Source organism: Panthera onca, chromosome B3 (genome assembly GCF_046562875.1).
Source record: "Panthera onca isolate mPanOnc1 chromosome B3, mPanOnc1 haplotype 2, whole genome shotgun sequence".
Taxonomy (NCBI): domain Eukaryota; kingdom Metazoa; phylum Chordata; class Mammalia; order Carnivora; family Felidae; genus Panthera; species Panthera onca.
Genome location: NC_138344.1, coordinates 74,174,390 through 74,200,322, shown reverse-complemented (window position 1 = coordinate 74,200,322; position 25,933 = coordinate 74,174,390). Strand labels below are relative to the sequence as shown.

The following is a 25,933-nucleotide window of genomic DNA, read 5'->3' as shown; positions in this document are numbered from 1 at the left end:
CAGTTCCGTCCATATTTGCCACTGAAGATGCCAGCCAGTGTTGCCAGATCTTAGGATTTTTTAAACAGAAGGTAGAAATCTGGATTTTAATATGAACTGTTTGATTTTTGAATGTTGGCAACTAATTTACTTTTTTTTTTTAAAAAGGTAAAACAAAACAAAAACCCCCAAACTAAAGCAATGAATGTATCTGTCTGTGCCAGAGACTGACTTGGTCTGTGCCTGTTTAAAAGCAATGTCTTGGGGTACCTGGCTGGTTCAGTTGGTAGAGCATATGACTCTTGATTTCAGGGTTGTAAGTTCAAGCCCCATGTTGGGTGTAGAGCTTACATTAAAGAAAAAAACTAAAAAAAAAGTATACATGCAATGGCTTATTAATTTTGTGAGATAATTGATTTATCTAGAATCTCATAACTCTATTGTATAGCTTATTCAATTTCTGGTTTTTCAGTTTTTGTCCCTGATGGCTCTGTATTTAGGCAATTGTTCATGAACGCCTTTTAGTTTCATTCATGCAGTCACTGTACAGATCCTTTTCAGGGACTCTGCAGCAGTGGGCAAAAGGTTCTTGTAAGACATGCATTGGCTTCGTTTTTCCCTCATGCCCAGGATTGCTTTCTGCTGCTGTGTTTGGCAACAGGTGGTGGTGGTGGTCCCCAGTCTTATCAGCAAGTAGCAGTTGGTTCTATCCTGGGCTTCAGGGCTCTCTGCAGCTGGTCACTTCTGGGAACTCCAGGATTATAGCTTTCCTGTGGTTTCCATGTAGGTGCTGAGATGCTGGCTTTGGGACAGGGACAAGATGGGGAATGCTGTGTAAAGAATGAATTTAAAATTTTGTATGTCTTGCCTATTGTTCGACGTGAGCACCGTTAAGTTTTTCTAGACTTAGTTTGCTATACCCTAAGATCACGGAAATACTTACTAACCAGCATTTTCTCGCTTCTGTAATCTTGCTTGCTTAACACATTCTTCCCCTTCCCCCTTCCCCCTTCCCCCTTTTCTCCCGCCACAAGTAATGAACAAAGCCTTCCCGCCAAAGGACAGACAAAGGACGCCCAATCAGAGAACAACAAATGTCTTTACTTTAAAATCAACCAATCAGGCCCCTCATAACCTGAAACCTCCCCTATGCTAATTGTCTCTGTCTATAAAAACGCTGTACCAACCCTGATCGGGGCCTCTTAGCGTCACTGGCAACGAGTGCGCGGAGGTCCAGGTTCGAACCTGCAATAAACGACCCTTGCTGCTTGGCTTTGACTTACGACTCTGGTGGTCTCTTGTGGGGGTTTCGCAACCTCGGGCATTACAGCTGCACTCCCCCAGATGTCTTATCCTTCATTCGTCATGATTCCTTTGTACCAAGAAATTCACTGGGGAATTGTGGGTAGTGCAAATTACAATATAAAAAAAGGGACAGATCCTGCAAAAGGGATGCCTAATATGATTTCCTCTTGGGTCCCTTATGGGCACAATCAAATTCCTAGCCCTGTTTTCGAAATTGTTGTTTCCCCCTCTCCTCCCACAGAGACAGTCCCTGTGGCAGACACAGAGATGCGGAAAACAGCTCAGATCCTCTTTCTAGAAAGCACTCATGCTGGCTCTTGGGAGCTTGATTAGCTGTCAGCCTTCAGCTGACAGTTAACACCTTCTTAGGCTGGCCCCAGACATTTCTGGGGACCAGAAAAAGATCTTCCCATTTCTGCCTAACACGGGGCTCCTCTAACAGGCCATCTTTGCTTTAGAGCTTCCTGTTGGGCTGGCATTGCTGTCAGATCTGCATGAGGTCTAACAGCTCCTTCTCCTCCCCTTCTCCTTTCACATGTATTACTCCAACTCAACCCTTCTGACTCCTGACTCCAACCAGGCGTTTGCTTTGCTGAGGTCTCACTGGCAGTCTCTTTTGTTACCAAAACCCAAGTTTGGCTGCTTGGCATTTGAAAGCCTAGATTCTAGAGACAAGTGTTGGTTGGAAAGGAAAGGTTGCTTTATTTAGGAAGTGGGTAACCTGAGAAGATGGCAGACTAATGTCCAAAGACCATCTCCAAAGGGGGGTTTTTTTAAGGGGAAAGCTCCGGGAAGTGGTGAGAGTCCACAAGCAATGGTACAGCAGTTAATTATTCTTGATATGATCTCAAGCAGACTGGCTAGCATCAGGGAAGGCTAATTTCTAGTGTGGTCAAACTTGATCTTCTTAGAACATCTGGTTCCTTATTTCCTTAGAGTGAGTTTTCTGTTGAAATCTCTAAGAAGCTACAATTAGTCAAGCTATAAACTAGAGGGCACAGGTCAATGGGTTAAAGATAGATAGCCTTTAGGGCTGCTGAAAGCATAGTTACATTGTCTTCAGAATCTTTCCAATGCAACAACAGTTGTTCTCCCAGAGGATCTGTCCTTGCCCTAGAATCAGAGCATCAGGGCACTCTGAAGCAAGTTTCCTGAAGCTATTAATTCCTGCCAGTTTGACTTTTCTGATGGGGGGAGGCATTAGTAGAAACTTGCAGGGTGGGCTTTGACTGTCTCAAGCCAGTACAATAGTGCAAGTCCTGTTCTGGAGCTCCGTGTGTTTTCTTGCCTCTCCTGAGATACTCCATTTTCCTGTGAGGAACTGAACACACACACACACACACACACACACACACACACACACACACACACACAGAGCTTCCAAGAACCAACAGCAATTCTTAGGGATAATGCAGTCCGAGCTACATTTAGAAAGAGGACTGTGTCCCTAGAGGTGCCTGCTTGCCCTCTGGAGATTACATGGGACATTATTATGCAAAAGCAGTTTCAGTCCTTTTGCCCTGCTTTTTGAACTGTGAGAGGCCCATGGTATGACATGAATAAGCCCTGTCACAAGCCTTGCCAAGGGACAGAGCATTGTACTTCTGAGGGCTTTCTCCTTATTGGGCCAGATCAAATTCTTGAGCACAACTGTACTTCTTTTAATCTCTGCAAAGGAAATGGGGGTAGTTTAAGAATTTATTGCCCTTCCACCTCAAGCAAACCCTCAGGAGTGAAGGGGATGGGTGTTTTTGTCCTTCCGGGTACATGTGCTCTACCCACTCATTTTGAATGTCAGGACATAGGGACTGTTCTTACCTTTTGATATTTCATAAACCCCCCCCCCCCCCCCCCCAAGAATCATACACTACACACGTTCTGCACCTTGTTTTTTTTTTTTTAAACCTTTTGTTTTGAAGCAATTATAGACTCAAAAGCAGTACACAGTGTCTCCGTGTACACTTCCTTCAACTTCCCCCAATGATGACACCTTACAGAAGTGACATCTGTAATACAATATCAAGACCAGGACATTGACATTGATACAATACTTCTAACTAGGGCAGAGATCCTATACAGTGTTCATTTTTTATGTGCACTCATTTTTGTGTGTGTCAGTGTGTGTGTGAGTGTGTGCACATGCTCCTTAACTTGTTGGTGTATTTTGGAGATCTTTGACTAGTGAGCAGTATAGATTTATTTCATTCTTGTTCCTTCTTTTATTATCTGGGTGAACTGTCATTTGTCGGTCCCCTATTGATGTCTGCTTTACTTGTTTTTGGCTTTTCTCTAATACAGCTGATGATGCAATAGTGTCTTTGTCCACATAACTAGAAGAACTTGTACTAAGCCCAGGTAAATAGTTAAGTCATAAAGCAAAGGGTATGTGCCTTTGACATTTGATAGAAATTGGCAGTTGACCTCCAGAAAAGCTTGCCCTTCTCCGGTCTCAGGGAAACTTCCAAAAGGGCAATTCATTGTGCAGGTGTCCATTTCATCACAACCTCATGGCACATAGTTTCACCAAACATTTTAATTTTTGCCAGTCTGGGTGAAAATAAATTTTTTTTTTAAATTTACATTTCTTTATTAAGATGATTGAGTATATTTTCATGCGTCTACAGGTATTTGTATTTCTTGTTTCATAAACAGCTTATTCATGTCCTTTGTCCACTTTTATTAGGTTGTTTACTTTGTTTTTTTATTTATTCTTATAAATTCTTTATGAAAGGAAGTTAACCATTTGACTGTGATGTGTTGCAAATATTTTTCTCAGTTTGACTTTTGAATTTATGTCCTTTTTAAAAAATGTTTATTTATTTTTGAGAGAGAGAGAGAGAGAGAGAGAGACAGAGAGGGTGCAAGCAGGGGAGGGGCAGAGGCAGAGGGAAACACAGAATACAAAGCAGGCTCCCGGCTCTGAGCTGTCAGCACAGAGCCCAATGCGGGGCTCAAACCCACGAACCTTGACATCATGCTCTGAGCCAAAGTTGGACACTTAACCGACTGAGCCACCCAGGTTCCCTAATGAATTTATGTCTTTTTAATGTCATTTAGATATTTAAATGTTTATGGAATCAGCTCTATCTTTTCTCTGATGGTTTCTGAGTTTTATGTCGTTCTTAGAAAGGCCTTTCTTACTCTAACAGTATTAAAAATTCACTCATGTTTTCATGTAGTCATTCAATATTTGTTTGTGTGCACGCTCGTGTGTGTATTTGGGCCATATGGGGGCGCCTGGGTGGCTCAGTCGGTTAAGCGTCTGACTTCAGCTCAGGTCACGATCTTGCAGCTTATGGGTTGGAGCCCTGCATTGGGCTCTGTGCTGTGACAGCTCAGAGCCTGAAGCCTGTTTCAAATTCTGTGTCTCCCTTACTCTCCCCTTTCCCTGCCCATACTCTGTCTCTGTCTCTGTCTCTCTCTCAAAAATAAATAAACATCAGTAAAAAAATTTAAATCTTTGGGCCATATGATATTTGCTCTTGTATGAGAAGTGAGATGGACGTCCAGGTTAACTTTGTGGAAAAAAGTTTTCCCCAATGGTTAGCCAGTTATCTCAGCATTGTTGGAGATATTCCCCCATGCCTTGATTTCTTTATTATTCCCATATGTATTTGAGCCTATTTCTGGATTCTGTTTCATTCCATTGATTTGTCTATCTGCTCTCAAGTCGGGATTTTAATAGCTATTGCAGAGAGGAGAAAAGAAAGTGGAAAAAGTACCATCAAATAATTTCAAGTAGAATGGCATGGCAGTTCAGAGGAGGGAGAAGGTATTTTTAGTTTGGGTGGTCTGGAAAAGCTTTATGAAAGACATTTAAGACGGAGCTTAAATGAGCTTCTTTAGTCAAAGGAAATAAAAAAACAAAGACTTGGAGGGAGGAGGTGGTGAATATTTGTGCCGATGCCTATTGTATCTCTGCAAAGGAGCCCATACTCCACCACTTGGGAGTTTATGCATGCATGTCTTGAATACAGTCAAGAGCATAAATAAATTTTTGTACTACTTATTTGAATCATTTTGAGGATATGTTTATTAACCATAATAGCTACAAGTTGAGCACCTACTATTTGCTAGGAATATCTGTGTCAATTCTGATTCTCACCACGATAAGCAAGATTGTTATTATTATTCTCTTTTAGCAATGAGGAAAAGCCTCACTCAGGTTAAATAACAGTTCATAAATGGCTGCACTGAGATTCAAATCCATAGCCAGCAAATAAAAAACCAGTCACACCTACGAGAAACTAGAATAGAAAATATAGCTCTGCCCACATCACCTGGGATCCCTTTGCTTCTGTGCACAGCAGGTGAATTCCAGTGTGAGCTCATTCCCCAAAGCCAGCATATTATTGGAAGGTACAGGAGAGCCAGAGGGGCCTAAGAATTTGTGTCCCTTCCCTTCCTCCACAGCCCTTAACCAATGACTGATGGGGATGAGATACACATACTCTAGATCTTGTCCTCTCTCTGGGATGCTTTTGAGGTGTGACCCACAGTGCCCCCCAAGCCCTCTGTGGGAATGAGTGTAAATTACCCTCTGTGTGACTTGGCTTGATATTGCACCTTATGTAGCCCAACTTCCTCATTTACTCTAACTTTTTCCTGAAAATATTTTTTTTCTTCTTCTTTTTTTTGATGTTCATTTATTTGTTTTTGAAATGGAGAGAGGATGAGAAGGAGAGGGGCAGAGAGAGGGGGGAGACAGAGAGTCCCAAGCAGGCTCCACGCTGTCAGTACAGAGCCTGATAAACATGAGATCATGACCTGGAGATCATGACCTGAGATGAAATCAAGAGTCGGATACTTAACCGACTGAGCCACCCAGGCACCCCTCCCTGGAAGTATTTCTTAATAAATCTTTTTCACATGTATCTTTCTCCAAGGCAGTATTGTTCCAAGAAAACTTTTAGTGATATAGAGGTATGTGTGTGTGTGTGTGTGTGTGTGTGTGTGTGTGTGTGTGTCTGTGTGTGTGTGTGTCTGTGTGTCTGTGTATTGGGTTGCCATTTAACTTGCATTTCTTACTGGGGAGGGAGGCAAAAAGCTTGAAAGCCACTGTCCTATACCACATTAAACTGTCTCTATTTGTGTAGAATTCACTGAACTGGAAAGTTTCCTGGGTGCTCCAATCACAACTGCAGATAATTTTCCAGGTCTTACTGCCTATTTGAGTACAGTGACTTAAAATACATTGAATAAAAATGTATTAGTCATGGGTCTAGAGAACACCATCAACTTTGACACAATTGACTAGGTTGTTCTTTGAACTTCTTTGGGCCATCAAGCCTGCCGAACAGCTTTCAAAGTCCAGGTTTCCCTTTGCTAAGGTTGATAAATGTGGTATAAAGGTCATGATGTTTGATTGTTAATTTTCTGCTAGCAGGAATAGGAAGACCAAGTTTGCCTTGTAACAGAGCCAGACAGTATACCTGACCATACGGTGGGATAGTCAGCCCAGAGCTCTGGCCCTAAGTCTGGCTTTGGTGGAGAGAGGTGGGGTGTACAAAATTGCTCTGCATTTACCCCCCAAGACAGTGCAGTTAAAGGAAGGGAAGATAACATATCACAATACTCACTAACAGCCAATGAGACCTAGCAAAGAGATCAGGCAAGTTTCTGCTGGTCCTATCAGTAGCGATCCCAGGGTAGACGTGGCTTCCAGAATCCACTGGAGGGAGGCCATGAGTGGAGAGAAGGAAGCACCAACTCCCAAAGTATAGCAGACATGAAATCTGGAAGGCAGTGCAAAGAAAGGGCAAGAGACCCACCTTCCCAGAAAAGCCTCAGGAGCCCTGCCATGATGGTGTCAATTGAAGACCTTTATTTGTTAGTACATGATATAAGATTGGTTCCATATTTAGAAAAGAACTAACATGTGTTGAAAATTCAATGGAATGATTAAGAAAAAAGGAAAGAGAGCTCAGCTTATCAAGTTTTGGATGAAGATGACCATGAGTTAAGAATTTATAGGGTCTCTGGTTATTGTCCCAGGGAAGAGCCATGCTTTCTGGTAGATGTGGCCATTCTGGTCACCGCAAAGGTGTGCTGCAGTGTGGGAGGTGGGTGCTTATTAGCACCATCAAGGTCTGGTTGAAGGATCCTTCAGTACCAGCCAACTCCCTTCCAGCTGATTACATATTCATTCCATTGCTTTCCGATTCTTATTCCAGGTAGGAGGTGTGGATCATAGATGATACCTTTTCTCATTACTGGGAGGTAATGTTCCCCACCGAAACCTAGTCCATTGGCTTTTGAGACTAAATCAATTTCATGTGAGTTTGAGTTGTGAGAGTCAGTATCATATTCCCCCACAAGTTTTAGAAAAGAACTAAGATGTTGACTATCCAAGTTCCTGGCTGATTGGTCTGAGAGCCACACCAGGGGTCAGGACCCTGAGAGGCCCAGCCTGAAATGTGCAGTCAGATCTCATAGGTTCCCAGACCATAGAAGAGCATCAGACCCCTGCCCAGCTGACCTGAAAACCTGGGGGCAGGCAGTACAAGCTGGTTCCTGACTGTTGGTAAGACTCTAGAATTCAGCCATAAGAGGACATTCACATGGCAGGTGGGGTGAGAGAGAGCTTTGGCTCGAGGGAGCTGAGCAGGGGTAGAATTGGAGGTGTGTTGGGCGAGGGTCAGTTTTGTCTTCAGTTTCTGTCTTGACCACTGTTTCTGGAAAATTAAGTGAGAAAGAAGCTTTTGGGCTCTGTCTCCAGGGGAAGCTGTGCTCAATTCCAGTAGTGACGACAGGCTCCCTAGCTCAGGGGTTCTATCTCTGTCTGACATTCAGGGTGGGGTGGGGTGGCTCCTATGACGCATGGTGGGGCGGGATGTGGGGGGCTCCTTGGCTCATAGTGCACAAGTATTAAATATTTTAAGCTTTATAATATTCATACAGTACTTTCACATAAACCTCATACTCTAATTGTTGCAAAGATACACAATTTTTTCCCCAAAGCAGATTCTAATTAATCAACAGTATGCTGATTAAGCATCTGCAGGAGAAGCATTGTGCTAAATGCTGTAGGATATTAAAGATTTACAGCATGAACTTAGTCCTTGCACTCAAGGAATTTACAATCTAACTGAGGAGCTAGGACAGGTCAATGAAACATCCAGAAAACAACCGCCGAAAAAAAGAGCTAAACTAAGTGTTATTTATCTGCACCTCTTCCTACCCTTCCATTGAGTCTCCCCACAGGGAAGCTCTCCCCTGCCCCAGGGGGCGGGACTCTGGAGGCTCTAGGCACATAACACAAGCCTTCCTCCTGTGCCCCACCCGCTCCTCAGTCCACCTGTCTTTGTCCCCTCCCTTCCCATAAGGCTCTGTGGGGGTGGCTGGGAGTAGGGGTTCGTATGGAGAGATCTCCAGAAAATGGACCCTGCGAAGGTGAATGGGTCGGACAAAAATAGGTCTCATGTTTTTTACCGTTTTCTGTTAAAATTGAATGAGTTTGGTTCGTTGGACGGGTCAGGCGTACCTTATTAAATTGATGAGCATCTGTGAAGTCTCACACATGCCGAAAGAAAATAAAAGGCCATCAGGAGATCAGGGTGTGGACGTCTTGGGGGCTTCTTTGGTTGCTTTTCCAGGTTCTGACACTCTGTCTTTATACCCATATTCTTAAAATAAACATTCCTCCCAGACTAGTGCTAATGCTGTGAGTGTCATCATTTGGGTGTGGTCCTTTGAACAAGGCAGGTTCAAGAGAGTGACAGAAGTATTACTGGAACCAGCTTCTGCTATTGTGCTGGCCTTTCTCAACAGGGTCTCCAGAAGAGAATCGAGGCCTGTAGCATAGTATTTGAAGGATTATTTTCTCAGTTCTCTCAAGGATGGTATATAGCTAGTACCAGTCTAGAAGCAAAAGAGATACAAGTTAATTTATTACATACAATTGTTGCCCTAGGGCATTAGGACTTAGGTTTCTCATGGAGACCAGGGTCTCAAGCAACACCTGAGCTTCCTTTTCTTGGCCTGACTCCGTTACCATAAGTGACCCATAATGACTTCTTGAGTCATGAGTTTTGACGATGTAGACCATAAGTAATTGGAGTTCAAAGGTGAGACTAGAGCCCTGTGGGTAGTATTATGTTGAGTTATAATGTTATTAGCTGTACTAAGGTCTAATATGAACCTAGATTAGGCGGTGAGCTTGGAAAGAGAAGACTCTCAAACATGCTCTCTCCCTCCTTCTGTATCAGGGAGCTCTGCAAGGCAGGGTGGCTTGGAATGGCCGTACATTTGAGTAATGACTCTTCTCTGTAGTGTGGAATTAGAAAACCTCCATTTCAAGAAAGAGCACACTTTAGATCTTATAAACAGTGATTTAAATAACAAAGGTGAAGGAAGTATGTCTGCCCCATCTGATATACAAGAGCTCTTCTGATTTGGCAAGGGGAGTCAAGGTATTGAGTGAGTCTGGAATGTGTCAGAATTGATGGGGTAGACAGAGAAGGTAAGGGTGCCTTGAGCTCAACAAGATAAGCATAGGGACCTGTTGGTACAGAAGAGCACAGGGGCGCCTGGGTGGCGCAGTCAGTTAAGCGTCCGACTTCAGCCAGGTCACGATCTCGCGGTCCGTGAGTTCGAGCCCCGCGTCAGGCTCTGGGCTGATGGCTCGGAGCCTGGAGCCTGTTTCCGATTCTGTGTCTCCCTCTCTCTGCCCCTCCCCCGTTCATGCTCTGTCTGTCTCTCTCTGTCCCCCAAAAAATAAATAAAAAACGTTGAAAAAAAAAAATTAAAAAAAAAAAAAAAAAAAAGAAGAGCACAGGAGCCACTGGCTCTCCTGTCCTCACTCTCACCATGCAGGGCTGGGTTGGGAGGATGCCTAGGAAATACTATCATGGTGGAGTTTAAATGTTCGGGAAAGCATTTTCTCTGATGCAGGCTTGGCCTGTACATTGTCTGACTCCCATGTTTTGGAGGTTGCCAGGGGACAATACTTTCCTTTGAGATTCTGGTTTCTACCCTTAATGGACCAGGCAGAGCCTAGTTTTCTTGGGCCCCTGCAGGCTGTGAGAATAACTGCATTCCTGCTTGAAACCCCCAGCTTCCCTCTTTGGCTAGAGACCCTTTCTTCCTGGCTGGATCCGGGGAGGCTGAGAAGTAGCATTCAAACTTGCCATGCTGCAACCATAGCTTGTAGGACTGCATCTCTGTGTAAAGATTCACTTAGAGTTTCTAGTGTGGAGCTACAAAATGTATCCTTATTTTAGATCAGGTCTCTTTGCTGTATGTTCTTATGTACTTCCCTTTTGAAATACTTACACTAAGATTGTTTATTTAAACTGGTTTTCTGCTGTAGACTATGAGCAGCATGAGATCAGGAACTGAGCCTATCTTGCTCCCTGCTGTATCCCTATTACCAAGTACAACAGATTCCTCCTGGACACTTCAAAGAGGGGACTTAAAATGGAATTGAGGGGTGCCTGGGTGGCTCAGTCCACTTTGGCTCAGCTCATGATTTCACAGTTCATGAGTTTGAGCCCTGTGTTGGGCTCTGTGCTGACCACATGGGGCCTGCTTGGGGTTCTCTGTCCCCCTCTTTCTGCCTCTCCCCTGCTTTCTCTCAAAATAAATAAATAAACATTAAAAAAAACAAAACAAAACAAACCAGGGAGTTGATTACATGTAATGGACAGAGGTGAGAAGCTGAATGGGCTGGAGAAATAATCAGGTATTAGTGCCAGCAGAAAGCTGCTGCTACATGAAGACTCGAAGGGCACAGGAGAGGGATGGTGTCACTAGAATCAGAAACTGAGGCTGTGCCATGGCAAGGACTGCCAAGGACCCTGATGGGAGGAGCTGTGTGGTGAGGAGCTGGGTCCATTGCAGGAAAATGATACTCAAGGTACAGAGGGATGGGAAAAATAACCTGGCTTCTCTTGCTTCCCAATGTCCAACCTGTTACTGTTGCCTTCCATGGGCCATTCTAACTGGAAGGCAATTGGAGAGGGTAAAGAGGGAACAGGATTTGCAGGAGAAGGGCAGGGAAGAGATGTGAGAGCAAATAGGCAATGACTGGCACAATATGAAGTAACAAATACTCGTTGCTTACATGAATGAATAGGCATGGGTGCCTGGGTGGCTCAGTTGGTTGAGCGTCTGACTTCAGTTCAGGTCATGATCTTGTGGTTTGTGAGTTGGAGTCCCGTATCAGGCTCTGTGCTGACAGCTCAGGGCCTGGAGCCTGCTTCAGGTTCTGTGTGTTCCTCTCTCTCTGCCCCTCCCCTGCTTGTGCTCTGTCTCTCTCTGTCTCAAAAACAAATAAAAAAATTTTTAATAGAAAAAATGAATGAATAGGCAAAGAGACATGCATTAAGTATTGGCTGATCAATATTTAAGGGAGCCACACCCTCCCATTCACAACCTGTCAAAACTATCCCACCCCTCACTTTTCTGCCACTAGCTGCTACAGATGCCTTCTTGAGCCGCAAGTTTGGACAGTGTAAGCTAAGTGTAACTGAAGTTCAAAGGATAGACAAGAGCTCTAGTTCATTCTGAATTGCCTGAATTAAAAAAAATGTTCTTCTGCAGGGATTACCCAAAATACTAGTAAAGATGTAGGCTGTTTAACATTACCCAGTTTGAAATCCAGCCTAGTTTTCTTGAGCCTCAAATCTAGCAGCTACAGGGATAGCGTGCCTCAAAATGACACAGGTCACCATTTCTGAGGCAAAGACCTAGCCTGTCCCTCACAGGTAGGTGCGTGGTTAGGGTTTCAGGTCAATGGGGCTGAGAGGCTTTCTTCTCAGTTGGGCTCCTGTACCCTTTTGGAGACATGGAAGGCTGCAATTCTACAGTGTGTCCACTAGAGGGCCACAGGGCCTCCCCTCAGAGTCCAGACTGGGTGGAGACTTGGTACCTCACCCATATTCCATGGGGCGCTGCTATGTGGGGTCTAGACTTAGGCACCTCATGTGTTGGAGCTGATCTGGAGTAGCAGAGCTGCCATGATTCAGAGACAGGAATTTCCTATTCAGTTTCCTCACTGGCCCTTTTGCTGGTTCATTTTACATTTAATAACAGTTGATTTAAAACATTTACAAATGAAGAAATCAAAGTAGGAAGTGTGTGTGTGTGTGTGTGTGTGTGTGTGTATACACTCCTGTGCATGTTCATAAATACATGTGGCTATTTTGAATTTTTTTTAATCATTTATTTATTTTCAAGAGACAGAGACAGAGTGCCAGGGGAGGAGGAGCAGAGAGAGAGGGAGACAGAGAATCCGAAGCAGGCTCCAGGCTGTCGGCGCAGAGTCCGACACGGGGCTCGAACCCACCAACCGTGAGATCATGACCTGAGCAGAAGTCAGTTGCCCAATGGACCGAGCCCCCACATGTGGCTATTTTGAAGGTGAGGTAGCAGGAAGTGGGGATAATTCTGGTCACATCAATCAATGCCTAAACCTACAGCTTAAATATTATTTAATGTTGAAGAAATTCAGAGCTGGAAAAAGACCTTGGAAATAATTTAGCACCTCCCTCATTTATAGCTGGAGAAACCAACAGAGACTTTGCTGCTTGCAAGATGCCTGGAAGGTTCAGAAATTTTAGGAATGTAGTTAATACGTCGAGTTATTAAGGGGTTTGTGGTAAGATTTTCAGTATTCCATGCTTGCTCCCCTTTTCTTAGGTTCCACCTGAACTGTTAAGACAGAAGCAACAAAGCACAAAAAGACATTTTCCAGTTTTCTGTTGAAAATGTTTGGCTTTCTGGTTCTAATTCCATCTTTGGTCTTTGTGTTCTTTCTGGAAAGAAAGATCGAACCAGAGGACAGAAAGACCCGACATTGTAGGAAAATTATCCAGGAAGATGGTGGAGTGAGTAGAAACCCAGCCAAACTCCTCATCACAAATTGTATTAAAATCAATCACAAATTTTACTAAAGAAATTTCAGCAGTACCACAGAGATCAGTCACTAAGGTAACTTAAGGGAGAATGCATTAAACTGGAAAAATTAATGTGGCCTCCCTGAAAAAGTGTCATCACTCAAAAAAGAAGAAAGGAGATACAAAAAACTTTATTTTAATTAATCCTGAAAAAGAGCAACCACAGGGAACCACACAAAGAATTCAGAAAACAGTTGGAGCCCCTTTTCAAAGAAATGGATAACGATATCCTCTCAAGTGAGAGAAGGTCAGAATTAAAAAGAATGAAGGTAATGATCATTGCAAAAGACAAACTGAGGTTGTTGTTTAAGCTGTACAAAGAAGAAATTGCACTTAAATCAGTTTAAAAAACACTTAAAAAACTTTCAGGGATATATCCAGAATTTCAAGAAACTAAACTAAGAAATTAAACAGTTCAGGAGGGCCATTCTGGGGAATAGAGCTCAGCATTGCAATTTCTTCATAGTTAGATTTCCCGGATAAGTAGACAAAATAAAAGGGACTAAATCAATAATTAAAGATGCAGTAATATATTCCCCAGAACCAATAAGAGGTAGATTTGAAATGAGAAGAACCTATGGTCTCATAGAGTCCTTACAACATTTCAAGAGCGACTTGTGATTTATGAGATAGCTCTCACACTCGTGCGTGTTCTCATTTGCCCTTCACAACAACTATATGAGGTAGACAGATAATATTATTCCCTCATTTTGCTGACAGAAATTAGCCTCTGAGAGGCTGAGTGGTTTGTCCAAGGGATATAACTAGTGAGTGAAGAGTCCAAGTTTTGCTCTCCAAAGTGGGAGGATCTTATGTACATTTTGCATACTAAGGAAAAAACACCTACAATAACATGCAAAAAGAAAAGATCACTTAAAAATGTTTTTAAAAATGTTTAGTTATTTTTGAGAGAGAGAGAGAGACAGAGCATGAGCAGGGGAGGGGCAGAGAGAGAGAGGCAAACACAGACTCTGAAGCAGGCCGCAGGCTCCAGGCTCAGAGCTGTCAACGCAGGGGCCGGTGTGGGTGTTGAACTCTCGAACTGTGAGATCATGACCTGAGCTGAAGTCAGATGCTCAACTGACTGAGCCACCCAGGCACCCCTGGAAAAGATCACTTTTAAAAGAATGCAAATTGGAAAGACTATTGCCCTTTCTAGTAACATAAAAATAGCGTGGTGAATATGGAAAGATATCACCAAGGATGGGGGTGGGTGGAGAGAGAGAGAGAGACAGAGTGAGAGAGAATGTGTCCATTCATTCATACCCTTGCCAAACTGCCCTCCATGTGGGATGCCACAAAGACCTCTTCAAGGTCCTAGAAACCCAACCAGTCATCTTTTTCCAATTAGTTCTGAGGACTGCTTCTAACAGAAGTCTGCATTAAACACAGAAACCTAGATAGGTGGAACTGACCTGAATTATCTATTTATCTTTTACATTATCTATTACAAAAATATGTAAATGAGAACAGTATGAGAAAGCATTTTTTTGTTGATAAAGTACAATTATTGTATTTGATGGAATGAGAGTAAGATGTATCCTCATTCCTGTACGAGGCATTACAAACTGCTGTCAACTTTCTAAGAATTATTTGGCTAAATATAACAGGAACTATCCCCTGCACTCAATACTACCAGTCTTGGAACTTATCCTAAAGCAATAATGCAAAGAAGAAAAAGTTATATAGGTGGCTATACTGATATTATTTATAGTTGTTAAAACTTGAAATAAAAACCCAGTAATTGGGTTTTAGCCCACATGAATATTATGTAAGCTATTAAAAAATAATGAAAATTAAATGTGTGTATGAAATTAGCGATGGGAGTAGAACTAAACTTTTCACATTACCCTGATTAAACAACGAAAACCGTGTGCACATAGATACAAAGTGGAATGCCATTCAGAGAAACGGCATGAATTCATTTAGGGAGTGGGATTGAAGCTGAGCTTTCTAATTTCTTTCTTTAAATAATTTTTTAATTTATAAACGATTAAGAAATGACCAATGCTGTTGCTGAAACATGGCCAGTCCCATCCAGGTCAGAGATTTGTGGCCTCTTTGGAAGGATGAGAAAGTGCTCGTAGGCATGGTGTCTCAGTAGGAGAGCTGAGACCCGTGGGCCTGGGGACCAGGGCTGAGAAGAGACCTAATTTACCCTCCGTCGTCATCGTCTTCTTCTTCTTCTTCTTTTTTAAAATATTTTTAAATGTTTGTTTATTTTTCAGAGAGAGAGAGCATGTGCACACGAGCAGGGGAGGAGCAGAGAGAGAGAGGGAGAGAGAGGATCCAAAGCAGGCTCTGCTCTGATAGCAGAGCCCAATGCGGGACTTGAACTCACGAACCTCAAGATCATGACCTGAGCTGAAGTCGGATGCTTAACTGACTGGGCCACCCAGGCACCCCGTCCTCTACCTTCTTTGATGCGTTTTGAATTTTGTATCCTATGCATGTGGTACCAATTTTGAAAATGATATCCAGGTGCGACAAATCTCCATTGACTATGTTTCTGATTCCAGAATTGGGCCAAATGGTCGGATGATGGGACAGAATAGTTAAAATCAGGGTGGCCTTGGAAAATCCAGAGCATTCAGTCAGTGTGCCAAATAATTGGAAGGGTGAGCAGTTGAAGCCATCCTGAAGGTAGACAGAGGGCAACAGGTAGGGGGTGGGTCCGCCTGGGAGTCCAGTTGAAGTGGCAGAGATCTGGGAATCTCGGGGTTGAAGGCCAAGGAACAGAGAGCTGCAGAGCGGAGGTTGAAGGTGAGCAGAGCCAGTGACAAAGTGCTTGTGTTGCAGATGGCAGGAGAGGGAGGTGAGGGAGGTGTGGGCTGAGTGGCAAGGGAGGCAAGACTACCCCATGAGGTATGGTGCAGATGGAAACCAAGGGTAGGGCATGGAGAGGGGCCAGAGCCTCTGGGGGTATGAGGTGGGGGACACCACAGAGGCTCGGAACAAGGGGAGCCTTCTGGGGTGGGCTGCTGAGGCCAGGGCGAGGTGGGAGGAAGCAGATGCACCTGACTGGGTCCAAGGATCCGGGGCCAGTGGTGCTAGGGTAGCTGCAGATCTTAACAGTTTCTTCTCTTACATAGTTGGCAAGGGAGAAAAAGTAGGATTAGCATTCAGAAGGCCTAGGTTCAGGTCTTGCTTTGGGGACCAGCTCTGTGGCCGTGATCACTGTTCTGTCATCCTCAAATATGGGTCATATTACCTGGAGGCAGAATGAGGGGACAACAGTGAGCCGGGGAATGGGGAGCTAGGTGCTCTCTGAGCTGTACCTACAATCAGCACAAAACAGCTCGAAGCAGAGAAGTGCCATGTCACATGAAGGAGGCAGAAAGGCCACTTGAGATGGACTGAAGCCTGAATAAAGACCTTAACTTGTTAGAACAGGATCTGAGGAACCGTAGAGCCCTGAAGAGTGGCAGGTGTCTACACTGGCTAAGCACTGCTCGGGTGAGGGAGAGGTGTAGTGTTTTTTTTTTTTTTGCTGACAGGGATGCATTAGGCTTCTCTGACCCTCAAAAGCCTTGAGTCACGGTAACCTGCTTGGCAGGTAACCCTTTTGTGGCGCTCTGTGTGGCACTGTTTGGCTTCCCACATAGCCTGCCCCACAGGCATAAGACTTACCATTAGAGGAGGAAAATACCCGGTCCCTTTGAAAGTTGTTTCTCATTGTTCACTAAAATAGTTAAAAACAGCAACTTCGGGACCACGTTCAAGTTCTAGCTCTACTCGCTGCTTTCTTCAGCTGCCACCAAGGTGCTTGGTCTTTGTGAGGAAGTTAAACTAAGGCTGCGTTGGGTGAGGGCGTTGCCTCATTCCGTGACTAGCACTGGGCCAGGTACACTGGCCTAGCACGCCTGCACCAAGGCCTTCATCTGGGAGCTCCCCTGAATGTACTCGGCCCTCATCCTGCATCACAATGAGGTGACAGTCATGGAGGAGAGGATCAGTGCCCTTATTAAAGCAGCGGGTGTAAAGGTTTCAACCTTTTTGGCCAGGCTTGTCTGCAAAGGCCCTGGCTGATGTCAACATCGGGAGCCCCATCTGCGTAGTTCAGGGCTGGTGGACCTGTGCCCTGCACTGCTGCCGTCTCAGCTGAGGAGGGAGTGGAAGCAAAGAAGAAGAAGCTGAGGAGTCTGAGGAGGACATGTGCTTTGGTCTGTCTGACTAACCTTCTTCTGTAGCCTGTTCAGTAAGAAGCGAAAGTGTTAAAAAAAAGTTCTGGCTCTGCTTCTTCCTAGCTGGTGACCTTGGACAGGTGACTGGACCTTCCTGTGCTTCAGTTTTCTCATCTATAAAATGGAGATGTTAATAGTACTTGGCTCCTACTTGTAAGGAATAGTGTGGTAAATCATGTAAGAGTACTCAGCGCGTGGCACGTAGTAGGTGCTGTGCACATGCTGTGGTACATGTGGGAAATGACTGACTTGGCACTCTTGTTTATCCACATTGCACTCTGGGAGCTTAGAGTCTCGGAGATGCTGGCACCCCTGAGAGACTGTCCCATTCTCTCTGTGCTGGTAGAATCAGGTTTCTGAGCCTATAAGTCTGAGAGGAAGACATTCAGCCATGGTGACTTCTCCAAAGTAATGCCTTGTGGGGACCTTAGGCAGTGACCCAGAGGGCTGCCTCTGCTTGCCTCCTGCGTTCTTTCCTTTCTTCCACATCTTAATGCCACTCGGGACTGTTGAGAGGGCTGGACGGGATGTCTGTAAGCCCTTGCAGACAGCAGGCATAAATGATACATGATAAATGAATGAATGAAATTGCCTGCTCATCCCTTCTTCCGGGGCTGGCAGTCCCCAGGGAGACAGACATGTGCGGAAATTGTACAGCCACATATGAAGAGGAAGGAGGACTCTATTGTATCAGAGGAGGGAGGCAGGGGGGAGATTTTGTTTGTTTTGAAGAAAATTCCAGGAGTTTCCTAGAGGGAGGAGCTTCCAGATGGAGGAGGTGGTTTTCGTGAGTCTTGGAGGGGTGAACAGGCTACAGGGAGCTGAGGAGGCTGCAGCCTGGGTGTGTGTGGCAGAATGCTGGGAAATGAGGCAGAACCATCAGATGGGGGGCCAGATCCCATGAGTATGAACAATGACAAATTGTGCTGTGCTAATAGGTTTTGATTTCATCCTACAGGCAATGGGGATCCCCTGAAGAATTTCAGGCAGGTGAGTGACAAAAAGGAATTTGCATTTTATTTATTTAGTTAGGTTTTTTTAAAAATTTTTTTAATGTTTATTTATTTTTGAGACACAGAGAGAGAGACACAGCATGAACGGGGGAGGGGCAGAGAGAGAGGGAGACACAGAATCGGAAGCAAGCTCCAGGCTCTGGCCATCAGCCCAGAACCCGACGCAGGGCTTGAACTCGCGGACCGCGAGATCGTGACCTGAGCTGAAGTCGGACGCTTAACCGACTGAGCCACCCAGGCGCCCCTTAGTTAGTTTTTTAAATGTTTAGTTATTTTTGAGAGAGACAGAGTGTGAGCAGGGGAGGGGCAGAGAGAGAGAAAGGGAAACACAGAATCCAAAGCAGGCTTCATGATCATGTGAGATCATGACCTGAGCGGAAGTTGGACACTTAACTGACTGAGCCACTCAGGCGCCCCAGGAATTTGCATTTTAGATGTGAGATCCTTGAGAGTATGAGAGGTGTTTTTTTTTTTTTCTTTTTGAGAAAGAGAGAGAAAGTGAGAGACAGAGGTAGAGGGAGGAGTAGAGGGAGAGAATCCCAAGGAGGCTCCATGGCCAGTGCGGAGCCCAATGTGTGCCTCGATCCTGTGACCCTAAGATCATCACTGAACTGAAATCAAGAGTTGGCCACTCAACCAATTGAACCACCCAGGTGTCTTGAGAGCAGAGGACGTGTCTTATCTACCCTTGTTTCTTTAGTAAGAGACGTACAATTTTATTCATAGTAAGAAATCCACATTTGGTAAGTGAATGAAAGACAGCAGTGGTGGCTATGGAGGATAGATGGGTCTGAGGGAGACCACTAAGGAGGCCAGGTCGGGGTGCTGACGGTGTGAGCAAGGGGAGCATTGGGGCTTGGGAGGAGGTGACCATATTTGAGACTTGTAAAATTAGACCTTTAGGTGACTGGCTGTGGTGGGGGCACTGATGAATGAAGACAAAGCAAAGATGGCTTTATGATTTCTAGCTAGGGTGAATGCAAAGCTATTAAAAACTGAAAGAAACAAGGGGGAAGAACCAATATGCTAACATCTAGGACACCACCACAGTATGAAGTGCTCAGTGGGCATAAATGAATTTTTCTTCTCTCAGAATTTTGCCTGAAAGCAAGGCTGTCATCGTTAATGCTGCTGATCAACTCTTCTGAGTCTTTGAGGGGACCCAGAGTTTCAGTTTCAAGGTAGGATTAAAGAAATCACGTTGCAATGATCACCTGTATTATTTTAGGTCATGTGTATAATGGGACATCTCTGGAAGGGGCAAGTATAAGCATATGTGTTTAACTATTGAACTATGAACATTACGAATACACAACTGAATGGAAAGTCCAGAGATTTCCCTTATACCCCCTACTTCCCCACCCCGTCCCCCCTGCCACAACCTCTCCCACTGTCAACATCAGCCACCAGAGTAGCACATTTGTTACAACTTGTGAATCTAAAATTACTGTAAAATATAAAATCTGTTAGTTAAAAAAAACTCGATACAAGTGTATACTAGTATACATTGTGATTATATGCATATACGACTGTGTACAGCTATCTGCAGTGGAGACAAACAAACAGGACGATCTAGGGTGGGATCCTGCCTCTGGAATTTCTAAGTTGTGTGGCAGTGAGCCAGCTCTCAGACTCACTGTCCACAGGACTGAGGGCTCTCAAGTTTTCGAAGGAAGCTGAGGCATATTAGAGAATCCCCCTAAACAGTAGGCACTTAAGATGAAAACTGTTTGGTGTGCATATCTCAAGCATTTATTCTGGGTTGCCTGGGTGACTCAGTGGGTTAAGCGTCTGACTACGGTTCAGGTTATGATCTTGTGCTTCCTGAGTTAGAGCCCCACATTGGGCTCTGTGCTGATGGCTCAGAGCCTGGAGCTTGCTTTGGATTCTGTGTCTCCCTCTCTTTCTGCCCCTCCCCTGCTTGTGCTCTGTCTCTCTCTCTCTCTCTCTCTCTCTCTCTCTTTCTCTCTCAGAAAAAAAATGTTTATTTCCCTACATGCCGCCACTTTTATACACCTCTCCTAAAATGGCAGAGAACAAGGGGTGGGCACTGTGCTGGACATCTCCACAGCACATTCCATTCGTCTGGCCCCAACACACATTGCTCCAACAGGAGGCTGGCAGGGCAGGCCGCTGGCCCTGCTGACTCCACCCCCTGTTCCACCTGCATCAAATGATGCTGGTTGGTGTCCATCCTGAGCCCTTTACAGAACTGCTATGTTGTCTTATTCCAGCTCCTGAGGAAATAACAAGTGCTTTCTGTAGATGAAAAGACAAATTGGCCTGTGGCCGACAGCTCTGAAGTCCACTGCAGTGAGCAGAGCAAAATTTACTGTTTCATCTCACAATGCATGTGTTTTAGCTCTTTCTACCACCAGATTTAACAAAACTCTAACGTTAAATTTAAAGTAGCACAAGGATTTTATGAAGATCCTGTATAATAAGTTCCACCCCACATTGCCCCATTCCCAGAATCTAAGAGACTGGTATTTACTTTTCTAACTATTTCCAGGGGGGGGAATTTTTTAGATCTTTTTCTCCCCAGGCCTCCCAAATAATGGTGGTGTATTTTCTCTCTAATGGCATGGACAGAGGCCCTCTTCTGCTGACTTTATTGATCAGGTTTGAGTTAATGGTAGTGGTTTGTTTGAAGTAGGTTTCTGTATGTGTGTGTTTGAGGGAAAATACATGCAAAGAGGCAGGTAGAGTAGTCCTTTGGGTTCTTGCTGTGACCAAGAGGTTTTTATCTTTTAAAAAAAATTCTTTTTTCTTTGAGAATAAAAAATTATGTTTAACAATCTTAGTTGGCTTCGTAGTGGGTCCAATTATTGGGGGATAAAAAAATCTCATCAATGACATTTTCAGGTTTAGTATGACTCCATTTATATACTTAGAAGGACCAGTTGTATATAAAAACACTCATTTTGATGAAAACTGTAAATGCTTATTAAAGGACTCTGACTTCCTTCTTTTCTGGCAACTGCTACCTAAAAATATCTCTGAATACTATGTTAAGGGAAAATGTTTTGAAAAAAGTGGAAAGTTATATGAGAAGGTGCATAATCCCAAATCTCATAGAAATAAAACAGAGGCAAAATATGTAAATAAGATTGTGTGTGTGTGTGTGTGTGTGTGTGTGTGTGTGTGTGTAAAAATTATATATGCCATATATTTTCTACCATCCACTCTGCAATAGAGAACATTATTCTTATATACTCAGGAACACAATTAGTAATGATGGATTTTTAAAGAGCCCTAAACATCTTGATAAGGTCAACCAAGAATGGGAACCTGTAGATAAACTTCATCTTTATACAAAATAAAGGAGAGATTTTGAGAAGCTCGGGGAGGGTCTACTAGCTCTTTCTGTACCCTGTGGTTTTATGTGGTTCTTATAAAACCAGCTCAGGCAGAAGACAGCGGTGACAGGGTTATAGAACCTGGGGCTGAATCAGGACGAGGCTTCAGACCCTGAAGTGCATGATCAGGAGCTCAGCACCCAGTACAACAAGGAGGAAAATGCTAGCCACACCATGTCTTTTCTTTCTCCAACTTCTGAACATTGAAACCCATTTGGTTTTTATGTGTTTTTCTGGGAGGAATGGTTGGGATGCCTGACGTGGTCAGGGACAGAGGAAAGTGGTTAAGAAAGCATTTGCTACAAAGCGATGGGAGAAAAATTGAATTGCTCTGTGCATGGCTGGTTGAGTTCTTCCAGCTGTATCTATGATAAAGAGAATACACAATTGGGGATTTTCCTCCTGGACAATTACTATTACACAGACTACCAGTGGGATCCAAAGCATTGCCACTTGTGGATGGCTTGAAAGAGAAGCATTATTAAGAGTCATTTGTAATGGGATTTTACTTCTGGTTATAAAAAATTTGATAACCAAATTCACAATACAAATGATTAAAAAGGCCTAAAGAGTGTTAATGGCAGAATTTGGTAAATGATGTATTCATGAATACCAGATCTTTCTAATTCATGTGCCTTGCTTCGGCAATATTGAATATGTAAACTATGATCCACCTGGACTCAAACAGGCCTTATTAAGACAGCATTTTGGAAAAGGAGGTTTCCCCCTGCTCACTACTGCTTTGAAGTTTTTGTTTGTCTGTTTTTTAGATTTTTAAAAAAATTTTAAGTAATCTCTACACCCAATGTGGGGCTTGAAACCACAACTCTGAGATCAAGAGTCACGCGCTCCACTGACTGAGCCAGTCAGGCACCCTGACTTGAAGTTTTACTGTAATCAATCCTAAAATATACTCAACAAAATTTCTTAGATGAACCGATCTCAAGCGCAACTCAACGTTTGCTAGTTTGTTAGCAGGGAAGCTACGGAGTGTGCTGATCCAGAAGGGGTGTGAAAGGAGGGGTTTGTGTTGGTGAATGCTGCTTCTGTCATCAGCTGGTTTTGGAAAAGTATAAAAGGCTGTGGTTTCATTTCAGAAGTCACTAAACATTGAGCGCACATTGGTTGTTGAGGAGGAAGTTTGTGGCAGGTTTATGAGGTGACAGATGCGCTGACATTGAGGTCAGGGAAGGCGGTGCTTCCCAGACACACATGACCCGTGGCTGCACTGTGCCGAGGAGTGGGAATATCAAGGCTTCACCCTCAAGTGGTGTTAGGGCCGATGCAGAAAGCGTGAATGGCACTAAGTCTCTGGGGGCTACATGGAGTCTACCTGACCATCAGGTAACAAGATCTGAATTTTGAGCTGCCCAAAGCCAGTGGTTTTTCTCAAATGTGGACACATCTGCCCATATCTTAGTTTTGGGACAAGATGTTTTACTCCCTTTGACAAGAGGTTCTTTGATTTGAAATTAAGGATAACTAAAACAAAATATGGCCTGGATTCTGTTTCATCCCCTATTAGTCTGACCTCACCTGGTGTACTGTCATCCAGTTCTGGCACCCGCCACCCAGAATTAGTGCAGACTCCATGAGTTGAGGGCTCGATCCTCCATAAGAATGCTCCCACTTCAGACGCTGGGCACACTTTGGGGTTCCCAGGCCACCCGCACTATTGACCAACCTGTTACAAATTTGGGAGGTTCCCACAGCCCCCTCAGGCTTGATAATTTGCCCAAAGCACTATAATTAAGGACTACACATTTATTATAAAAGGATACAGAACAAGACCAGCCAAATGAGGAGACATGTGGTGCAAGGTCTAGAGGGTCCTGAACGCAGTTTCCCTGCCTTCTCTGGGAGAATCAGAAGCTGTCACCCTCCTGGCCCAGCCACGTGCTCATCAGCCAGGAAGCCCTCCTGAGCTTCAGTGTACAGTTTTTATTGGGATTTTATTACGTAGGTGTGATTGATTAAATCATTGACCAAGTGATTGAATGTGATCTGCAGCCCTCCTCCTCACCCTGGAGGTAGGGCTGTTATTCAAAGTCCCAACCTTCTAATGAGGTGGTTGCTCTTTCTAGTGACTAACCTTCATCCTGAAGCTATCCACAAGCTGCCCCCGCACCACCACCCCCCCCCCAGCTCGTCATCTTATTAGCATAAACTCAGGTGTGATCCAGGGGCTCATGACTAACAAGTACACTTCTATTACTTGGGAAACTCCCAGGATTGTAGAAGCTCTGTGTCAGGAACCTGGGACGAAGACCAGACAAACTCTGTTATAGCATGAGAAGACAGGTGATATGGGCATGTTTCTGTATAATGAACTTTAAATGATATACAGAGGGTTCCAATAGGTCTTCTAAACTGTAGCCAGCACACAGAGAAAAGTCCTTATGATGACCCAGCAAGAAGAGGGCCATCTGCAAGCCAAGGAGACAGGTGTCAGGGAAAACCAGACCTTCTAATACCCTGATCTTGGACTTCCAGCCTCTGGAACTGTGAGAAATACAATTTCTGTTATTTAAGGACCCAGTCTGTGATATTTTGTTATGGCAGCCTTAGCAGACTAATACAGTGCCTTTGCTTATGCACTTCCTCAGAGTTTGCTTTTCTAGAGTCTTTGCCAGTTGTATTCCTGAGGAGACTCTAAGATGTTCTACAAGATGCCTGCTGCTAATTTGTCAGCGTGGGGATGGTTTCTGACTCTTTGTAGGTGTGAGGACTCTGCCCATGCTGCTATTCTGCATTGACCCTTCTGTGCTCGATTCTATCCTTTTTTTTTTTTTTTTTTTTTTAACGGCTGTGCTATCTGAGGCTATTTCTTACCTGAATTTTGTGAGACTTCTTGTTCATCCCATTAAATCTGTCCTGTCTGGAGCCACCCCGGGGCTGCTTTCGTTAAATGGTCTTATGTCAACTGTCAGGTGGATTAGTCTTGTCAAGTATAATCATTCTGTTGGGAAGCTAAAGGAAACAGATGCAGAGGAATTAGGTAAATTCTACCTGAGCACATATAGCTAGTTGGTAAAATAAGTGAAATTTGAATATCAAGCTCTTACCTCATGTTTAACTCTGCTTTCCATTCTACCCGTGAACTGTCTCACATTTGTGAGTTAAATGAACAGAAACATTTTGTTGACAGTCTTCCCACCTCTCTCAAAATGTGTGGAACCAGAGCAAACTACTTGTCCTGTTAGTGTCACCTCATTAGATTCTGGGAACTGCAAGAAACGGAAGAAGAACTTAATAGCAATAAGCTCGATTTTTCTTAACGTTCCCCTTTAGAGGTTCTGAGCAAAGACAGCAAAGGATCCAGATCACCCAAAAGTGCCAATTAAGGGAACTTGACTGCATATCCAGATAACATAACTGCTACCAATTATCCAGAGGTTTCTCTTCAGTGTCCACTTTGTAAAAAGTGGCTGGTAAATTCATCCATACCAGGCGCTGATGTTTATACCTTCTATTTTAAAAATGAGTGAGAAAGAAGACCTCAGTTTTCCCTTCTGAGAAAAGAGAGTGTTCTAAAAACATCTTATTTTAAATTACTTGCTTATGGACACCCAAAAGATTCCATAAAAGATGGGATGTGGATATAATTTAAGGGAGATGTAGTTCCAAGTTGTATGAGATTAAAAAATAAGGATGCACAGAAAGCCTCCAGCTCTTCCAGTCAATCTGATGGATGCTTGAGTTCTTCCCTTGATTATCTTGTTCTTTAGCCAGCAGTCCTCATGTTGAAACAAATAGAATGGAGATGATTAACTCAGAAATAGGCAGGTCATCTGACAAAGAGGAGGAATAACCATCTGCCAAGAGGACCTGTCCTACTAAACCTTCTGCATCTCCTCTAAGGTTTAAAGACATTTGTGTCTTTCTCATGAAGCCTCTCCAGAGTCTTCAGACTCAGGCCTTCATGCTGGAGATACCTGCTTCCTTTGTTCATATTCACACAAATCCACAGGTACTGTGTTTCATGATTTAGAAGAGTTTTTCCCTTTTTAACAAGGATCCAATCAGAATAAGATCAGCAACAGCAGCAGTTTTAGAATTAATCATTTTGTTTGTTTTGTTTTTAAAGCCCAAGTTAATAGCCCCTTCAAAATAGATCTCAAAACGGATTGGACCAATTGTACTCAAAATTCTGGTGCACAGCCCTGCACATCACAAGGCACTGTCTTCCCTTGCCA

At 43.8% G+C, this 25,933-nt stretch overlaps 1 long non-coding RNA gene and 1 pseudogene across 2 annotated transcripts in view; one reads left to right on the top strand and one right to left on the bottom strand.

Moving 5' to 3' along the window:
* Nucleotides 1–6,681: 6,681 nt before the first annotated feature.
* LOC132669457 (uncharacterized) lies at nt 6,682–16,961 on the bottom strand. The gene is made up of 3 exons (XR_009606114.3): nt 16,812–16,961; nt 8,768–9,144; nt 6,682–7,958 (listed from the first exon to the last, which is right to left on the bottom strand). It is a non-coding gene; the product is annotated as an uncharacterized LOC132669457 (long non-coding RNA).
* Nucleotides 16,962–17,078: 117 nt separating this feature from the next.
* LOC132669451 (large ribosomal subunit protein P1 pseudogene) overlaps nt 17,079–25,933 on the top strand; it is a 29,712-nt pseudogene continuing 20,857 nt past the window's right edge. Inside the window, exons 1-3 of the transcript XR_013556213.2 lie at nt 17,079–17,445; nt 18,324–18,355; nt 19,472–19,559. The product of XR_013556213.2 is annotated as a large ribosomal subunit protein P1 pseudogene (transcript). The remainder of the gene's footprint in view (nt 17,446–18,323; nt 18,356–19,471; nt 19,560–25,933) is intronic.